Raw genomic sequence first — 14,675 nt, 5'->3', positions numbered from 1 at the left:
CGTCCCTTAGAGGAGTTGGAGCTTACTCGAGCTTATTCATATAGCAGGAAGAGCTATTGAAGTTAGATGCGATAAATTGAATCTCACAGCCATTAATGAATCATATTGCAACTGCATCAAATCAAATCTCTAAAGGAACTTCGAGATGCAACTAATGTTTATTACGGTCTATTATACCGACATACAAATTCAGCAGAGAGTTATATCGGAAAAAGTTTGAGGGTTAACAACCATATGCCTGTGACGTAAGAAAGGGGACAAACGCGAGTTATTTCCAATTATATGCTTAATTGCGCCATTTTGTAGGCAAATTACTTTCTACATGAAAATTAATTCATCTTAGAGTTCCGGTTATACATTTTACGACGTAACCCGAAATGAAATAAATTTATGTGGCAAACAAATTAGATTTTAGTGATACTCTCGGAAACTTCTATATTAAAAGTATTAATCTTTAAGCTTCGTAAGAAAGGAAAGATGCTTTAATTCCTCTTACGTGCTAGATAGCTACATAATGAAATTAAATTCAATGTTAATCTTGCGATAATATAATCGCCAGATCTCTAGGTATAAAACTTGTCTATTTCTATAAGCATCATTTATCAAAATCTGTCTAAAGAACATCGCAATTGTTCAAATAACCGCCTAACAAATACTTTTTTGAAAGAAAACTGTCTTCTTCAAACAGAGCTGATGATAAAGTAACAGCAGGGCGGCGGGAGGGAAACTAGAGTCAGGTACGTAGACAAGGGTGGGCCTAGGTGGGCACATACCCACGCTAAAATTATTTGTGCCCTCTTAGTGTTCACCTTGCCTTCGCATATTTTATTTTGTACTCCATGTATGCACTAGATCAATGTGTTTTGTCTTCTAATTGAGGAAAACACGGGTCACTTTTCATCATGGAGAATTACAAGTAAATCGCAGGGGCAGTAAACATTAATTGTGCATTCTGATCCTCGCGTAATATATTATAAGGATTATGTTGTTTATCAATTTTTTTGATTTGGGAGGCAACAAACTATCTCATAGCTCCATATGCGGTTTTTGAGTAGTTATTTCTGCATAATATTCGAGTTAACTATTGTAGACTTACAGCATCCCAAAATGAAGCGTCTTGCACATCTCTAACCTTGTTCCAGTACACATATCAAACGAACCCCCAAACATAAAATTTAAACACGTCATTAAAAAATTGAAAATGCTTTTGACGCCCTGGACGAATTTGTGGATCAAATGAAACCATGTTAGATGTGGTTTAGTAGTGTGCTTTGATGTTGATATATTATTGTTTGTTTGTACCTACTATTTTAATTTGTTATCTTATATATACTTTTACATTTAATAAATAAATAAAATACTTAAACAAACGAAATAAATAAATATTTTTTTTATTCTTGGAGACGAAATTTGTACAGGTGAAACAAGAAGCAAATCTACTGTATCGTTTTTACTCATAACAACACCCATCAAAATATTATTATATTCATATCAATTCTTCCAAAGAGGTGAGCATGGTTTGTTTTACACTCAGTAAACATGACTGCGTAACGTTATTTTTTTACCGACTGATATTCCCGATTTGAATTCCGCTCAAGGAACTATACTCGATTCGTACTTTTGTTTAAAATCTTTTCGCTTGTCAAGTATATTCAATATTTTTACGCCATCTAGATGTTTCGTTTGTAATCCACTAGTTTAAGATGTAAGTTAATTCCTGTAGTAAATTTGTTATTATGTTAGTATAGATTCATATTACCTATAGTTTCTTGTTTTGCCGTTATACGCCCTTATAGTGTTAGAGGTTTCTGTTACTTATTCTTTGTCTTGTTGCTAGAGTGCACGCTTTGCTTTGTACCTTTCTGCACCTTCTTCTTAGATTTAATCTTGCTCGCACAGTTGTACTTCTTCTCTTCAGCAAAGTTTCAGCTTTCGCATTGCTTATATACAAATGTTTTCACTTGGTACGCCATTGCTTTTCTGATTTCGCATCTACCTTTAATGGAATTAGTGTTTTGGCTTTACCGTATTTCCTTTGGAGTGGTTTCTCGTTCTCTTGATGTCCGTGGTGGCTCCATTGAAGCGTTGTTACGTAAAGTCACTAAATATAGAAAGTACCGCAATCCATTGGGCTCGTGTGTTAGAGAGAGAACGCATGATTTTTGCCCAAAAATGGCGGAAGTTACCAGAGTCTAGTAACTTTAATGTTAGGGAATGTTCCACCTGTTTGGAGATATCTGTATATATTTTTATAAAACATGACAGTACTATGAAGTTAGGTTATAAAAAATTACAGCTATTCAGATTTTATTTGTAAATTTTTTTAAGTTGGCAGCAAATTTGCCCAAAAATGGCGGATGATTGCAGTACTTTCTATATCTAGTGACTTTAGTTTTTACGGATTTTTTGCACTTAACCAATACTAGGTATTCTACCTTCCCTTAATACTCAACCCTTAAGTTTTACATGCGCTCAGTTTTTTTATTGTTACTCATTGTTCTTTCTTTTTAATTACCTTTTACATTGATCTACCTGGATTTTACTTACGACATACACAGTACGTGGATGATAATTGATGTAGCATTTTACAAGCGATAGATGGAGTTACCGCCATTTCGGTGAAAGCAAACATGAGTGTTTACCTGTGATCTACTTACATAGAAGTTATTTATACCTTTTTAAGATAATTCCTATAACTGCAAGTACAATACGAAACCTTGGAGATTGCTACTGTTGCAAATCGCTCCGTTATACCTGATACTACGTACTTTGTTTTTGTCGTTACCAAACATTTGACTTTAACGATATTGAGACCCGCTTTTGTCAACGTTACTTTCTGATTGCTATTTACGAAATATAGTTATTTGTGATTCGTAAAGTATTTTTTTTAACTTAGTCACGTTTACGCTATTATATATAATTGTAAGGATAATCCGTGGTTGACCAAAATTTTGCTGTTGCGAATGTAAACTCATTCGAATTATGGATTCTTTTTGAGTATTAATTACAGTTATAATATCCGATTGCCTCCGTGTCAGACGTTAGCTTTGCTATTTCGCAATATTTTATATGCAGCGCGATTCATTACCCCTTTAATTTGTTTGTTGTGTTATTGTCTGTTACAGATTTGTAGAACGCGTCCGTCTGAATTCAGACAGCCACTACGACCAGAATTCAAAGGTAAATTTTGATAGTTTCGACGACCCCTTTATTTAACTTATCGGTTTTCGATACAATGGAATTGTAATTATTATATTTGTTTGAGATTCTTTTAACGATTATAGCTCCGTTGTTTTCTGCGGAAGCCTCTTTTAATATTAATGAATGACTGACTACGTGTTGATTTTATTAATCTGAGTTGAAATATTGACATTGCAGATCTATACAGGCTGATTCAGATTCGGAAATATTCGGAAAAAGACGAGACTCGAGTGACGAACTTTCCACTCCTATTCCTTACTCGTTATAGAATATACTATTCCGCAACCAGAAAATGTTTGTCTAACTCGCGCGATTGTGTTTTGCCGTTTCTTGAATTCTAGCTTTCGGAAATTACTTGGTTTATCGCAGTTCATGTCTCAAGTTCCACTCGTACCCCTACTCGTTTCCCGTAAAGTTTTCTAAAATTTCTTCGCTTATTTCGAACCCGCGATTTATATTTTCCGCCGTACCCCGCGTAACCCTACTTGTTTACTGAAAATATTTCTACGAGTTTACAAGTCGCCTGTTACTAATCTTCTTACTCTTTTCCCTCTTTTTATGCTTGGCTAAAATGGAACCAACGCATTCAAGAGGTCCTTGCAGATCTTGCAGTTTTTTTTTGTTGGCCCAAGAAGGAAAGTCCACTAACTCCACTACTTAAGGTGTGCCATTCCCCTAACTCAGTAAGAAAGTGTCGAACTTCAACTGAGGACAGGAAGCCATATATATTACACGCATTGTCGCGAAATGAGGACTTTATACACATACAAATTCCTCGAAGGTAAAAACGATAGTTGTTTTAATAGGGGGAAGAGCACATTAACTAGATTTAAAAAACAAAGTTTAATTTACCAATAAACACTCGGTTTGGCCACACAAAAATTATTCATCGGCGAAAGGATGCACAGATAATAATAATATCACCATAATCGCGTAAACTTTAGGATAATACGGTAATATTACAGCGTCTGCAGACGGCTGAATATTAACAAAAAAACAGAAAGTATTTTTTTTAATGCAACTCGAAAAAACAAAGACGTAACTAATGAGTGACCTTGTTTTGTAGTGCAAACTCGTGGCCTTGCCGAATGGGATTTCCCCGGCTTTGGTCTGCTTTGTAAAATTTACAATCCCACACGAATTAATATGCAAATAAAATCCAAGATCGCGGAAAAAGACCATCCGTTCTATTTACGTCCATTTGACTCTCGTTACATTTTGCACACTCTTTTTCGAAGCAGTTCGCAAGTAATTTCTATCTATACTCTCCATACGGTAGCGCTAAGACTAGTTCGTCGGTCTGTATATCGTGGTCTTTTCTTAGCTTCAACGAGAAAAGTTCCTCTACCTGAACTAGTGGAAAATCTACCCATTTATTCGGGATGCATTATCATTAGATTCTGTTTCTCTATTACGCCATAACTGCATAACAGCTTTCGCGATTACGTAAGATGTCGTATATTGTACAAGAGATTTCTCAGTGTTTAAGATCATTACCATGAGAACTGGAGGCATTTCTGTATCGATCGGCCTTCCTATACTTACTACAAGATTGATAGAAGTCGTTGACACGCTTTCAGTGTGTTTTTAAGGGTAGATACTGAATTTGAATGTTCACTGTCCCACATTCGAGCATTGTACGATTCTTTGCTTGTGTGCAGCTGTGTGGAAATATGCAGATTTTCTCATCGTACAGAGAAATTTATCGTATCTGTACGTTACAGCCTTACAGGTCATCACAATGTGTTGTTTACCTATATCAAATTCGGAAACAGCTGATTATGTTTATTCCAATTTGCAACTGAAAGCATATACATACATAACTTCTTCAGGTTTGACCTAAAATCCTATCGCTGTAAACTTTGAAATGTAAATTGTAGATAATTAGGCTTCCACCTTTTTCAAATCCTATGGGTTGATTTTTTCATTGATAGTTGACATTTCCACTCGAGAGCTCCTTCTTTTACGTAATTGAGACGAGGCGACGCTTTGCTTTTAGATGCGTATACATATTGAATACAAATGGAAACTAATCCTTTCTAGAATTGTAATGTACGTAATTCGTTATGTAATGGAGTAATTGCTACTTATTCAATTTGTTTGGAGATGATTACGCAACGGGGTTCCGAGTGATGTGATTCGATTACAAAAAATCATGTAATGCACCTCGGCCGTAGAGAATCGACATTTCAATCAAATCATACCAAACGACACTGTAAACCGATTACCATTTCCAAGTGCTTTTTAACGTAGGCAGGTGAGTATTCAAATTACGTTCGGCGCGTCAAATCGGATGATATATTGGTGTTAAATCGCGAAGCCGAAGATTACCCCTACATTTCATATTATTCAGCTACATCGATTTTTAAGTAATAGCGTCGCATCATGCAAACGCCACATGTTGAATATGAATTATTCAAAATGCAGGAATCATCAGGAGTGTACTTTAATTAAAGTGACTGTAGAAGATGAAGTTTATGCTTCCTGTAGGGTAAAGTTTTACTGTAGAATAGGGTCATGTATAATACCGAGCTTGAGGCTCCCACTGCAATTATTATTAACTTTTGCCTTTGTTATTGCTTTACAATTGCACACACAATAAGAAGCCGTATGATGGATATACTTGCAGACTGGAAGTTGTGTTTGTTTTACCCCACTTTACCTATATTATGAAGTTTGAACTTGTCTTGTCGCAGTAAGAAAATTTAAAAGCAGTATCTTTTGTCTAATTCCCTTTAACAGGGTGCGTTCTATCTTTTTAGCAAAATTGTAGGTCAGTATAAGATATATATAACTCTTGCCAGGAAAGATTGCCGGTCACAGCACACCTTGTGTCGATTTACAATCTATGTTTTTCTTTAGGTGCGAGCGACTTCCGAAATAGGATCGTGCCAATGTTGAACGAAAAGTCTTTTTGTTTAACAATGAGATGATACTATCCCGGAAGTAGACCGGGATCAAGTGTTCTATGACCGGCAATCTTTCCTGGCGAGAGGTTTATGTATAGGTACTATTTCAGTAAATATAGTTTGATGAGTTGATGGAGGGGCCAGCGACAGTAGTCAAAATACTGTTTCTTTGATTAATAATGTGCCAAAAAACACTAAACAACTTTAAGAATATGCAAAAGTAAAACAAAAACACCAATAATCCACAATAATAATATATTAAATATTGTTTTATTATTTAGATTTATTATTTAGTCGATTGGTGGAAAACATTTGCAACAAAAGATGGGTGCCAGTTTAAAAAGTAAAGCAGTGGGAAGTTGCTTGTTCTAAGGTAACCGTCAGGGCATTCGTGTTAAGTCAACCACCTGTAAAATACCGTAGGGTGTGTTTTATTCTGTGAAAAAAAGGATTCGCGTTGAGCCGTAGGCGAAGTGCAGTCAACCGCTATCTGTAAATTAGCGCAGAGTGGTTTTATGTTTTGGTGTGATACTCTAATCATCGAGAGCGTGTATTATTTTCGGAGAAATTTCGTGCTAATACGTTAGCGAAGTTAAATATTTGTAAGATAAATGCGCGTAACTACAGGGGATAATTTGCGAATTAGAAACTATTACGGTAAATACGGACAATAGCGCTAGTTGTAAATGCGCGTAATTAAATTTTGTTACCCTTTAGTCAAGAAGAATAGAATTATTGAATGTCATGTTGTAATTCTTCGAACGTCTGAAGCGAATGCGAATGATTGATTTAAATTGCTATCAAAGGTGCCATTCACCATACGAGATCTAGGAAGTTGTATCGATTTTCGTTTTCAAGAGTTGGATCAATCAATTGGATCAATCAGTGCTCTGAGATTCAACGAGCAAGGGATATGGATATTCACATTGCTCTATAATTAAGATACCGTTTACTTTACAGGTGTTGCAAATTTATACGTTTATCAGTTAAATAGTAAGCATCGGTCATTTACTGTAACCGTTTTAATAAGTCAAAATAGTATTTTACATTATTAGCCAGGTAAGTGAGTTTTACTGGCGATAGGAGAAGTTCTGGCGAGCCTCTCATCTCCTAGAGCCAGTAAAAACTACTACCTGGCGTATAATGTACAATATTTTGTTTGTTACTCATTTGTAAACAATAGTAAACGTAAATAATTAGTTCTTAAATTGATCTCGAAGAAATGTCTAAAATATCATGTTATCCATGTAACAGAGACTTCGCATTAATTCTGGCCAATGAAATTACTAGATTACTAACTTGTAAAATTTTTACAGGTCAGCTGTCAGTTGTACAAGTCAGTAGCGTGACGTTTACCCGTTTGCGTTTTGTCTTGTTAATCAACGTTTACAACTGAGTAACAAATAATAGTTATTTATGTATTAAGGGCATAATAGTGATGTTTATATTCTCGAGGGCCTATGGCCCGAGAGCTTTCTAGTCGCCCGAGAGTATAAACATCAGTTTATGCCCGTGGTACATACACATTTTTATGTTTTACAAATAGTTTTCTTCGTCAAAATTCGTTTACAAAATAATTCATTATGTTTGATCGAGTATGCGTGGTTCGTTTTTGATAATGTGATTGAAACCATCCAAACGTCAAACGTAATTTTAAATAATTCAATTCATCGTGAATGAGCAAGAAGTTCCAGAAACTATACGAAATAAGGCCAATCTTGTGATTTAGTAGGTATTGACAATTAATATTTGACGTTTCTAATTTTCAAAGACCTGCAAATATTTGTTTGTTTTGTCATTAAGTATAAATGAGTTACTATGGTGATACTTAATGCCCTAGGGCATAAAGTGGTACTTTATGCCCGCGTATCACAGATATAAAATGTGCTATGATAGGTTAGTAAGACATAAAGAAATTAATTGTATTGTAATGGTTTTGCAAACACTCGAATTGTTATAAAACAGGATAGGACTTTATTAGAAAACGAACATATTAATTCTCCTAATGACCCCGCTTGTCCACACCGTCAACTCACTTGATCGTTACATTTGGGAGAATTAAGGTGATACGTTTTGCCGAAATGCTCTATGAAATGACACAAAAAATAAAAATGACTTCCATAAGAAAAAACAAAGTTGATGATGGTTAACCGGAGACGAAACGTCAGACTTTTAAAATTTAAAACTGGTATCTTGTAGAGGAAAAAAGTGGTCACAATAATGTGGCATTTATTTTGAAATATCTTTTTAAATAACTGCAGTAAAAAATAAAAAAGATTTTGCAAAATTTCGTCTTTTTCCGAATATTTCCGAATTTGAATCGGCCTGTATAGATCTGCAATGTCAATATTTCAATTCAGATTAATAAAATCAACACGTACTTAGTCAGTCATTAATATCAAAAGAGGCTTCCGCAGAAAACAACGGAGCTATAATCGTTAAAAGAATCTCAAACAAATATAATAATTACAATTCCATTGTATCGAAAACCGGTAAGTTAAAACAAGTTAAAAAGTAATCGTAAACGATTTACATAAAGCGCATTTCCACTTGCATTCATTTCCCATTTGTAAGATGCAACTTCTGTTAAAATCGTAGAAATCCGGCCACAAATATGAAAGATAGCATTGCACATGGGCAATCCATTGTTGACGTGCTACTCCAATTTCAGTTTATGAGAATTTCATTTCAATGCTTTTCTAAATAAGAAAGTTGGAACTGCGCATGCGCAAACCTCAATTTTAAAACTAATGTTAGATTTTCCTTTGTTTCAAGCGCCTAAGTATCAAATTTCACTTAAATAGTTCCATAGATAAAAAAGTTGGCACGGCGCATGCGCAAAATAAAATTTTGAAACTGGCGTTTGATTTTCCTTTATCCCAAGTGCCTATGTATCAAATTTCGTTTAAATTCTTCCATAAATAAAAAAATTGGCACTGCGCATGCGCAAAACCAAATTTTGAAATTGGCCTTTGATTTTCCTTTATCCCAAGTGCCTATGTATCAAATTTCGTTTAAATTTCTTCCATAAAAAAAAGTTGGCACTGCGCATGCGCAAAATAAAATTTTGAAACTGGCGTTTGATTTTCCTTTATCCCAAGTGCCTATGTATCAAATTTCGTTTAAATTCTTCCATAAATAAAAAACTTGGCACTGCGCATGCGCAAAACCAAATTTTGAAATTGGCGTTTGATTTTCTTTTATCCCAAGTGCCTATGTATCAAATTTCGTTTAAATTCTTCCATAAATAAAAAAGTTGGCACTGCGCATGCGCAAAACAAAATTTTGAAATTGGCGTTTGATTTTCCTTTATCCCAAGTGCCTATGTATCAAATTTCGTTTAAATTCTTCCATAAATAAAAAAGTTGGCACTGCGCATGCGCAAACCCAAATTTTGAAATTGGCGTTTGATTTTCCTTTATCCCAAGTGCCTATGTATCAAATTTCGTTTAAATTCTTCCATAAATAAAAAAGTTGGCACTGCGCATGCGCAAAACCAAATTTTTGAAATTGGCGTTTGATTTTCCTTTATTCGAAGTGCTTATGTATCAAATTTCGTTTAAATTCTTCCATAAATAAAAAAGTTGGCACTGCGCATGCGCAAAACCAAATTTGGAAATTGGCGTTTGATTTTCCTTTGTGCCTATGTATCAAATTTCATTCAAATACTTTTATAAGTAAAAAAGTTTGCAATTCGGTTTATAAATGGTCGAGATGCGAAAAGGGCACTGTGAATTTTAAATCGATTCGATTCAACTTTTGGCATTGCGTATTATATGGCTAAAGCTATGCCCATATTGAATTTCATGCAATTCAGTTCATAACTAACGGAGATGTAAAACCGATCGAACATTTCTAAACAAAGTTATCGTTCACACGGACAGATAGATGGACAGACAGACAAAGGAACAGACGGACAGACCAACCGGCAGGCGACAGATAGCAATGCAAAATTATAAACGATCTCTAGGATCGTTAATAAACGGCAAAAGTGTAAAATTATAGAACATGTAAAAAAACGGTTTTTTGTTTTTTTTTACAATAACTTCTTTTGTAAGCGGTACAGAAAAAAATCCTTCCTTGGTACAAGACTCGACACCATAACGAACCAAATAGCGAAAAAAGTAGAACAATAGCTCTTAAGATAAAAAAACTAGTAGCGTCGCAAAGTTAGCGGACGGACGGACGGACGGACGGACGGACAAAGTGGCCACAATAGCGCATTTTTTTTTATTTTTGTGGAAATGCGCTAAAAAAGAGTTGTCGAAAATATCAAAATTTACCTTTGAATTCTGGTCGTAGTGACCGTCTGAATTCACAGCAAATCATTGGCTTTGCATTCCTGTGCATAATGACGATCTCGAGTATTAATTTCGCGAAATTGAAGCCGGTTTGTTTGGATTCGCGATTCATGCACACTTTTCTTCCGCGAAATTTTACATTGATCACGAAGATAAAGTTACCGGGGTGGTGCCAAAAAAACTAACTGTACGATCGGAGTGATATCTCTCGATATTTCTAAAGGAAACGGCATTCTCCAAGGAGAGATAAGATCCATTTGTTAACGGAAGAAAATTTTACCCACGTCAATAACTGTAAGAGATTTTTAATTTTTGATTTGTATAAAATAGTGGCCGGTTAATTTTAGGAATTTGCACAAGAAATGTTGTTCCAAGTAATTTTAATATTCCTAAAGGAATTGACCTATGAGAATGATTTGCATGAAACAGATTTGGTATTGTATTTATTAATAAGAATCGAATTCAAGCAAAGGATTTGGGTTTAAGTAGATACCTATCATATTTTTTAAACTGAGGGTGTCCTACAGTGGTACTTTGGGGTAGGTACATCTCCACGAATTTACCGCGGAGGTGCGAGTCATCAAGTTAGCCCTCGATTCTTGCGAGAACCATATTCCTTTAACTGTTAACTAATGGGGCACAATGTAAAGGAAAGGTTTATTGTTGGAGCTCATAGGACTGATGGACTGGGCTCAATGAAATTGGTTTTGGGGTCAGACTTTATGAACACCCACGGTTCGCCAGTGTAAAAAAGATCATATAGCATCGTACCTATTATAGCAGGCTCACAGTCTGGACTGACGGTCATGTAAGACAACCGATTTCTTATCGTTTGTATATCGTACATTAATCATTTTAGGCAGGCCGTAAAATGTTACCTTACAGTTACAATAAAGCACGTCAGGACAATAACAACCGGCCCAAGGGTTACGAACTTATAAATTGTGCTATTATTAAGAGAAAATCGATCTTAGGTATGACAATTAATTTTTAATGTTTAACTCAATGGCGCGGATTCTTGTGCGATGGTATAACAATTTCATTTTAAACGAGTAGTAATTAATGCGGTTTCTAATTCAATTTAATTCAGCATTGCTTCGTTTGACGCAATGAAAGTGAAAATACAAATAATGGCACAACGCTAAAAGTTCATTGGAATCAATTCCCTGCAATGGGGGATGTTTAATTGCCACATTCACCGAATTAATTATACCATCATGCTATTTTCGTTCCACATACTAGCAACGTATCTACCTACCTAACGGTTCAAATGCTCATCAAATTGTTAGATGGTTTGCATTATAAATGAATGAATGAAAGACGTATGCATTGCTTCGTGTAAATATTAAATTTTAAATGATCTGGGGTTTATTTCTAAACCGCAGTGTACGAAAATTGCGTGAGCAAATCCCTTGCATGTTGTCATCTTACAAATTAATTCGAATTATGTTTCAAATATTAGATATTACACGCTTACATTTACTACCTACTCAATAGCCCCCGATTTTGCGATACAAGATAATTAAAGCGGAAAGGGTAATAAATTCATTTTTCAAATAAATTTTTCACGGTTTACGATTCGCTATTTTTGTAGCGAAATTGCTTACATTTTTTCGTGTTTATCTCGGCAAAGCGAGCGGACTATAATTAATTTTTGAGTTCCCAAATAATATTAATTGGGAAACACTTATGAAATTTGGCAAGCGTTTTTATGTGCCTATGTAAAGCGCGAATAAACTTACACCAACAACAGTAAAAATAGATAAAGCAGCATTAAATGTGTATACGGAACGAAGCTTTTAACCTACTTTTCGTGCATGATTACAACTCTATCTCGAAGAGACTATACTATCACTATTTGACATATGACTAACCAGAAATTACCCAAGTTGTATAAGCCAGTGGTAAAGCTTCCCATAAGAGATAGTTGAGTTAAGAAGAGCCATTCGAAACCGAACACGCCAGTAAAATTGGTATATATCGTACGGTGTCTGCGAGAGTTGCAACTGAAACAGACTCTTCGATTTTAAGCGGACCGTCAATGCGATCGCGCAGTAGAAACCCCCAGATAAGAGATGCAGCAATAATATTCTAGTTTCACCTAGCCTAGGAGTAGGAGATTGATGATATGTTTACTTCCGTTTAATTGCCAAGATTTTTCATCCAAACTACAACTTCTGGAATAATCGAGGATGTGTCGCCAATTCACGCTTTGATATGATATGCCTTGTATGTACCAGTAACGAAACGAACAAATCAATTTTGTGTGGGTGGCAGCAGCAAGGTGCATAAAACCCATGGTAGGGTGTACGTGTATAGCTAACTAAAATGGAAATCTGCTCCAAAATGGATTACGTGATATACCTGCCACAGAACGCTATTTTGAAATTTGCGAATTAAGCTACGGCAAACGCTCTGATCTAAAGTCCGTATGCCATCCGGCAATCTGTGTAATTCAGGTATTCTATACAATGCCTAGGGAATGTATGCAATTCCGAGTCTGTTTAGGAAATATTCACAATAATCATAATTGTAATAAATTTGGGGATGCATTTTCTTTTAAAACTTAGGCGAAGGGAAACTACTTCTATAATGGATAGAATATTGCGTATTGCGTAAAGTGTATAAAACGGGATAAAGGACCAAAATCGTCATTGGTTTCTACGTAAACCTATGGCATACCTAAGTAGTTCGAATGATGTAGCCTTCCTGTATATAAATCTGAAATCCTTTGGTTTTTGGGGAAAAACGCGTTACCGAGTTTTCGCGATTTTCCGATTTCTTTCAGAGTAAATGCGGTCATCTCATATATAGGGTGCAATTTTGAAATTGTCGATTTCGGGGTAACATATTGATATCTAGAACCCTATTGTTAGGCCGTGTGAGCATATGCAGGGTGTTTTCTAAAAAATTATTGCAATAATAACATCAATAAAACACGATAATATAGTAATAAATTTTTATTATGTAGTATTCGCCGTTTTATATTGTTTTATCGTTCTGTATTTTTTTTGCTTGATTGTTTTGAGAATGTAGGTACTTAGGGTTGCTTTTTAAGTGTCGTGGGAATTTTCTAAAAGGCTTAAAAAAAGCGCTAATATGCGTCTGTTTTGTAGTTGTAATCTCATGGTCCCGCTAGGGTGAGTGGTTATATTTGGCAGAAATACTTCCAAAAGTTGGGTATTTTACGTTTTGGGGTGCATTTTATATTCAGCGTAATGAGATTTTTTCACTTTCATTTTGTTTGCTTTTATTAGGGAAACCTACCATAAAAATTTACACAAATAAATTAGGTATACTCCTGCCTCAGCTATCATCAGCGCTGGCGTCTGGTTTATTGAAAACTGTTGACCACTTCCTTCATCGCAAAATTGTTGTGTAACACTTCAGAATATTTTATCTTCCCGTGCCCAAAGACGGAGGAAGTGGTGACACACCCACTAAATGCGTGAATAAAAAGAATAGTGCCCTCTTATGACGCTTCGTTTTCAAGATATTCGGTTGGACTTCACCAATAGATAGGTATATGTCTCGTTCGGAGGATTCATTTTGCCTTTGTGTGTACTCTCCTTCGACAAACCGTTTCGCTCATAAATTATGCCATCACCAAAAGGTATATTTCTTCCAGACGTCCCAATCACCTTTTGTGAGTACCCTTTCCAGACAATCCGCTTTTGAGATATAAGTAATTATAAGCGATCACGATAATGGGCCGAGGAGGAAGACTATGATTGGTAAAAGGTAATTCCTTTCACTTAGTCCATTCATTAGAGTACCATGAAGGATAAAACAAGTCCCCTTTCAACCCCCCCCCCCTTTTGATAAGAGGTTAGAAAGAAATGCGGGAGCTGGTAGAAAACAGTTACTTTTTCCTCTTTTAATTAGAATACCATGGAAGATAATACCCCCACCCCACCGGTCACCCAGTGATGTCGAAACGGATTCGCGCAGGCAGGTTAGTTTGTAGAAACCATTTCATTTCGATGAGACCTTTCATTAGAATACCATGAAGACAGAACGTGTATTTACCCCCTCTCCCTCCACCATTTTCAAAATTTTGACATGACATCACTAGATACATGTACATACAAAATCTGAGACAAATTAGTGGTCCCACATTTCTTTCAATTCTTAAAAAATGCGCTGAAAATGTTATTATTTTTAAAAATTACTATAAACACGAAACTTTAAATTAGTGTATCTCCTAAACTATACATGTTAGGGGGCCAAATAGAATATTAAATTGAAGGTACTTTTATAAACT

Source organism: Photinus pyralis, unplaced genomic scaffold (genome assembly GCF_008802855.1).
Source record: "Photinus pyralis isolate 1611_PpyrPB1 unplaced genomic scaffold, Ppyr1.3 Ppyr1.4_LG1, whole genome shotgun sequence".
In the NCBI taxonomy this organism is placed as follows: Eukaryota; Metazoa; Arthropoda; class Insecta; order Coleoptera; family Lampyridae; genus Photinus; species Photinus pyralis.
This window is presented reverse-complemented; position numbering follows the sequence as displayed.